This window comes from Mycetomoellerius zeteki, unplaced genomic scaffold, assembly GCF_001594055.1.
Source record: "Mycetomoellerius zeteki isolate Tzet28-1 unplaced genomic scaffold, Tzet1.0 scaffold79, whole genome shotgun sequence".
Taxonomy (NCBI): domain Eukaryota; kingdom Metazoa; phylum Arthropoda; class Insecta; order Hymenoptera; family Formicidae; genus Mycetomoellerius; species Mycetomoellerius zeteki.
In genome coordinates, this window is record NW_017257819.1 from 1094793 (window position 1) to 1101994 (window position 7202).

Genomic DNA, 7202 nt, shown 5'->3' on the forward strand with positions numbered 1-7202 from the left:
ACGCTCTTCTCTTTTACGGTGCTCCCCAAATTATAGCCTCATGAAATTACGTGGTAACCCATAACGACAAAGCCCTCCAGCTTGCCCTGCATTGCGCCTTTCTCTCTGGATTCTCTTCTCACCCATCAAGGTGGACCAGCCGAGAGCAGCCCAGAGAGAAAGAAAGAGAGAAAGAAAAAGAGAGAAAGAAAGAAACTTCTCATCCGGAGATCGCATGCGATCGTTTTCACTTCTCTTTACGTGCGACGGACGTATATCGATAATCAATATAGCGAGGAAGTCATTTGACATGATCAAATCTTGATTCTCCCGTAGCATTAACAAAATGTAAAAAACTAATTAATGACCCGTTTTTTTTTTAAATCTGCATTCATTATGAGAGAAAAAAAAATAATAACTTTAATATCTTGAAACGCAAGATCCGAAATGAATATATCCAATGAAGTTTCAAAAAAGGGCTGTCTATGTGAGTAAACGTCCTTAACGACGCAGATAACAAATAATAAAATATAGTTTAATCTAAAACTTTAAACATAATACAATGAAAAACATAGGTAACAAGAACAGAAAATAATAAATTACAATCTATTAGAAATCGTATATTTTGGTGTACATAGTTTTTCCTACACTTAGATCCAGTAAAGAATTAAAGGCAAGAACTAATTATATTAAAGAATCACTGAGCACTTAATTTTGGGATGTATTAGAATTCATTTATCGCTGGTAGAGGGACTAGCTTAATAGGGATTCTTCGTGGAGCAAACAGTCGTATTCATCCTTAAGTCGCTTAAAATTACACTATCTAGCAAAATATATCTTCGATTTACGCGCTACTATTTTCAAGCGAGAAATAATAAACAGTAATAAATTTTTAATGATTTAGATATGAATATTACAGTTTGCTCCAAGAGGGTCCATTAAGGGTTGCAGGGCACAAATCGAAATCGCTTGAAAATAATAGCGCGTAAATCGAAGATATATTTTGCTAGATAGTGTAATTTTTGCAATTTTAAACGACTTAGGAATGAATACGACTGTTTGCTTCACGAAGGAAATGCCTTACGGGATGCAGCGCAAAAATTAAAACTATGTGAATATGAAAGTGCATAAATAGCACATAAATCTTGTGTATTTGATTTTCCAAATCGGTTGTTATAAAACATGGGGGGGGGAGTTAACTGACAACCTACTCAGCCCTCCCACAAAAAATTTCTTTTAGCTAATCGAAATGAGCGCAAAAATTTTTTCTTGCGAATTTTGAAAATGCATAAATAGTGTATTACTGTATAATTTATTCATTAAGATTTGGTTAAGTAGGGGGATCAGCTACGCAGACGTAGTAGTGATCAGTGAGCGGTTTTCTCTGCTGAATGTAGCCATTGTCCAAATCCGTTGTGTGTTGTATAACTAGATAGAACGACGATGTTATGTGCCTCTAAAGACTAACAATAAGATAATTCAAAAAGATTTTTTATAACCATCACGGTATAAAATAAACATAATTATATCGGAAGGAGGACACTTGAGATTTTCGCGATTATATTATATCTGGATAAAAATAATATTGCTATAAGATTATAGGCTATATACTTATCGACTATATACTTATAGAGGATTAAGTATGTAATAGCTGTAAGGGTGATACGTGATGAGAGAGCATAATTGAATTTCGAGAGAGAAGGTCAAGAATTGTGTGAGAGTAAACTGTAAAGAAACAGTAGGAAACAGTCTCAACGCAAGTCAAAAGGCGTAAGTTAATAATCGGAAACAGTCCGAGTATGAATTTCGAATCGAAAGCAGTTCAAGCGCAAGTTATTAACAATTAGAAACAGTTTGGTCGATTTTTACAATTCATTTTAATTGATCACCTCAAATATCTTTTGAACAGTATATTTTAGGGAAAAATGTTTCAAAAATTTTATAAGCTACAAGAATATATAATGAAAAATGGGGGAGGAAATCCATTTAAAAAATTCAAAATAACCTTGCTCTGATCTTGACGGTGCCACCTAAGATCAAACCAGTGGTATCTTCTTATGTCCTCCTTGAAGTCAAAACTTTTGTCTGAAACATTTTTCCCTAAAATGCACTGTTCAAGAGATATTTGAGGTGGTCGATTAAAATGGGACACCCTATATAGGTGAAAGTGCCAAATTCCTTACAATAAATTGCTTTTGTTCTTCAATTTATAATTAAAGTGTCTCAGACTCATCTAACATCTTCAGGCTACGTCTCAAAGTGCTCTTTCTTGACAATTCTCTTACATTTCTTCGTTTCCCCTATACGTATACGAATAAACACAGTTACAATAATAGAGACAATAAGTCTCAGCTCTTCTATACGGAGCTGAGAATCGAAACAATTGAAATTACGTTACTCTCTATACGTGTAATCAGTTTCTTTTTGTAATCTCAGCTTTCGCCTCGGTTATCTCAAACTCGGAGAAGCAAAAGAAAGAGCGCGATGCCTACGAAGAAATCTGAGCGGACTGGTTCGTTCATAATTTAGCATTCTTCTCCTCTGGGAATGACCAGAAAAAGATGGAGTAGAAATTGTAGGAAACGGCGCATCCTACTCTTTCCACCCTCTCCTCCGCTCCCGTGTACGAGTCTCTTCGGACCATTTCCGAAGCGACTTGACAGACAACTCACGGATAGAAAAAGAAACGAACAAATGGACGGACAGTCGCAGAACCGACTTACTTCTTATTGTGGACCGCTCCTTTTCTTTCCATGCTTTTGTCTTTACGCGGCTCACTCGTTCCGCCTTGATCGAGTCATTGTGAAACCCTTTGTGAGGCAGCATGTATATATTTATGCGACGTGATGCATAAATCATTGGGACGTAATGTCAAGCTTGAGGGGAGGGAGGAGGGATATTTTTTGCGAGAGGGTGCAATTGGACTCGCTTTCGGAAGCTAGATGATAAGTTTTTCTGCACTACCCGTCTCTGCGTGGAAAATAAACTACCATTATATCCCGTAAACACGCTTCCAAACTGCAAACTCCAACATGAATTTTTAGAAAATGAATAAATTTATGAGTACGATAGGTATCACCTTTTAATAAAAATGTTGAGATAGTGTGCAAACAAGAACGCCAGTATCCAATTGTCTATTTTGTTGCAAGGATGAATATAGAAGTCGTGCTTGTGCCTTCAACGACTCATGTATTACAGACCGCGTAAATATTTTGTGCAAATAAAAAATTTGGGTGATTTTTTTCGTGTTTTATCTTTGACGTTAAGTTTAATGAGTATATATACAGATTTTACTTTTAAAATAAATTTTTCAAAGTTGGGAACTCACGCATTTCAAACAATACGCGTGAGAAGTCGTAAAAATCTAGCAGAATCCAAATACACATGATTATAAAAGATTTACTTCAATTTTTATACCACTTTTTCATATAAAAATACACGCGCGGGCGTATATGTGTGGGTGAAGGTGAGGGGTTCGCATATTGTTATCTAAAATCTCTTGATTTATTATTACAGAAACTTGATTTTGAGGCATTAATAAAATAAAACTTTAACTTAAACGGCTATAATAAAAAAAACTAGTCATTTTTAAGCTTTGAGTCTATGGACACTTTTGATCAATGAGTCAAGAACTATAACATATTAAAGTTTCAGCCAATTTCACTGAGGGCCAAAATCGTATGATTTTCTGCGGGGTCCTTTCTAGCAATTTATGTGCAATTTTAGTTTCTTAAAAGTTAGCAGCATTGAAAATCGTTATTCTTTGGTGTAAGGTAAAATCGCCCAAGAGTACGCACTTTTCCTTTTATGCTGTATAATACAAAAAACCGAGTTTGAGCAGTAAAATATCGCTTAAATTATTCCTTATAGTTTGAACTAAAAGTTTGTCAAGTAGAAAGTTTAATACAAACATTCATTTTTACAGAAGATTAATTTTGAATTCTAAGAAGGTAAAAATACGTATCCTTGGGCAAGTAACTTCTTAAGGTATTTCTCCGAGAAATTGAGTTTCTTCAATTCATTCAACTGAAAAACTTCGTTCAGTAGAAGCGATACTTATCGGCAGACACAGTAATATTTATGTAGTCTTGCAATTAGTGACTTTCGTATAATGCTACATAACGCGGTATTAATAGAGCAGTAAGCCGCAAGTACCTATGGGAGTTTCTTAATTAAAAAAATATTTTTGGAACATAAAAATTGTGATTAAGCATTTTAGAAATATTAAAAATATATGTAACATTTCATTACAAAATATTTTTAAAAAGGAAACTCCAAGGGGCCTCATGCACCCCCCTTGGATTCGTCAGTGAGTTACAAGTCTGTCTCATAATACTGACAAGTCTTCGAAATAAATTGCAGCAGCTTTAATCACATTTTAGAACATGTACGGAGCTTAAAGAACGTTGCTATCTCATTCTTCGCTTTTATCCTGCTGTTCAGCTCGCCTTTACACCTTTTTCTCCGTTCTCTACGCCCGCGCCGCGCCGTCAATAAGTCTTCGCGAGTTGAGTATCTGCTAGTGACACTGATAAACGCACGTGTGCAAATCGTCACGAGTGTACACACTGATGATTGTAAAAGAGCCGTTCCATGATTCTTCGAATCGTTATCGTGTAATCATCGAAACTCGTGACGGAATTCTTTTGAAAATTCCATAGCTCTGTCCTCGAATGTCAAAATCATTTCAACCTGTTAATCATATCGAGTTCTACACTTCGAAAGAGTTGGCTACGCTTTTTCAAAATTAAAAGAGAAATTGTGAGAGTTTTGGGGATTAATTGTGTATCTTGAAACGAGATAAAAATGACAAAAGTAAGCAGATTCAATAAGTGTTGATCAATAAAATTATAAATTTTCTGTGATTTTGCTTATTTGTAATTTTCACGTCATTTCAAGATAATCTTCTTGAAGGATACATAATTTTAGAGTTATTAAAGCTTTGAAATTTCAAAATTTCCTTTAAGATTTTAAATTAGAATATAAAATAAATTAAATATACTAAATATTTATAAATTAACATTTCTTTAAGAAATCTTTTATATAACCCTTCTATTCTCTCTTTTAGTGTTATGTATTTTCTTCCAATCAATCAAAATTCCGTTAAAATTTAAAATCAATACCTTTTAAGATCTTATTTATTATCAATGTGTTTAGAAATATTATCCATTTTGATTTTTCAAATATTTTTTCAACGTCAAGTCTGCGTGGCGTTTAGTTATAAGTTACAATAACCTATTATTGAAAAAAGTTAAGGATTCATCAAGTTCCCTCCCAGTAGATCCAACATTATCGTCATTCCCGGCTCATCGTGTGAAAAGCGCATATCAAATCCGCATCCGCCGACGATATTCTCATACACGCATGAACACGCCTCCACGCGCGCCACGCACACGTGCGCATGGGGAACGCAGCTGCTACAAAAATACGTAGTTTTACTCGTCAGGGCTATCTCGCTTCAGGCATCTTCAAAGGAAGCCGCCTTAACGTTATTACGATAATAAAACTGAGCGAGCGAGAGTGAACCCTCGGCTATAAATACCTCTTTCCTTACGTCGTATATGTATATGTGTATGTAAATGAGTGTGTGTATATATATACAGCGTGCGTGCGTGCGTGCGTGCGTGCGTGCGAGAGTGCAGTGTAGTGCATAGGTGATTTTAAAATTAGCTAGATAAAGATATAAGATGAAAATTTGGACATATATCCTATATAAAGATTTTATTTTAATTAATCTAGATGATCTAGATAAATTTATCTGAATATTAATCTAAAGTTTCCAGATAATTTTATTTTTATATCTTTAAGATTACGTACAGTTTTTAAAAGAAATTGCAATAAAAAATTGCAATAAAAAGTTATGAAAACTTGAAAAGTATATGAAAAATATACAGCAGAACCCGGATTATCTAACATTGTTTTTTGCATCTCCCGAATTATCCGACCACATTATCGAGTTTTTATGATGGTAATGCACGCTCAAAAATATCGCGCATAATAGGCCTGTTCTTTTTGGCTGAACTTTTGCATCAGTTCATCTTTCTTCCTCTTCTTTCCTCCTGGAGAGAAAAGGAAGAAAGATGAACTGGTGCAAAAGTTCAGCCAAAAAGAACAGGCCTAATGCTATCACGAGAATTCAATAACGAGGTCAGATAATCTGGAAGATAAAAAAAATTGATAATCCAGGTTCTACTGTATTCACACTTTTATTCATAAGTCTTTATTGCGTAAAAACAAGTTTTTCAAAAGTGTCGGACAAACAATTCGTCGAGGTACATATAAATTTGTGGCCCAGAACTAAAAAGACGGTAATTAGGGTTTCTGTTAAGCTTGTTTTCTAACCTAATACGTCAATTGTGTGAAGGTCGCCGTATTTTTGGCTTACAGCCAACGCATGTACAGAAAAAATCGAAAAGAACAAAAGTTATACGGTTCGGAGGGAGACAAGAAGGTACTATTTATTTGACCTTGGGTGGCGTCGCTAAGGTCAGCCGAAGGTCACATCGTTTTTTAAAAATGGAAACCTCTATTTTTTATTGTATTTTATCTTATGAGCTCTCCAAAATGCTATAATAAAATATTTTTTCATTAAGAGTACTTTTCGAATTATGAGGCTTGGAAGTTACAGTACCACCAACGTTAGCATTATCCAAGGTGTCCGATCAATGGCTAAAACCTCTTGAATATTGTTCAGGATTATGCTTTGAATAACATTTGTTAAGATCAATACACATTTTTATAACAAAAATGAAAATAAGAGGAACAGTCTCCAATGATCGCCTTGATCTTGACAAGTGTTATTCAGACAACGTTCCTGAACAACATTCAAGAGGAAAATTAGAATTTGGGTGAACATTCACCCACAGAAGCCAAGATTAATATAAATAAATACTACTATCATATTATTTTTGGCTCGCAAGAAGTAGATTAGAACAAATATTGATTGAAAATAAATTCATTTAAAGTTAATTTACAAAAACTATATTGAACGTTGTGACGATTACGTGCGAATAGCTTCCATTTTGTCGCTAATTGATAACGACATTCCGCGAAAGTGGAATCTAACCGGAAATCAGTACTGAACTGATACGTCGAGAAATCCAGTAATCCGCGACCACAGACGGCTTCTAATTATGTCTCCTATGGAGAGAAGCATGTATCGGATGTATCCTGTTCGGAGAAAAAGGGACCGGTATTCTCCCCTTATCCTCCCCCCTTCTCGT

The 7202-nt window shown here is 34.9% G+C and overlaps 1 protein-coding gene across 1 annotated transcript in view; it reads right to left on the bottom strand.

The window, feature by feature from the left end:
• LOC108729824 (frizzled-9) overlaps nt 1-7202 on the bottom strand; it is a 13217-nt gene that overhangs the window by 5026 nt on the left and 989 nt on the right. The gene's annotated exons all lie outside the window — the stretch shown is intronic.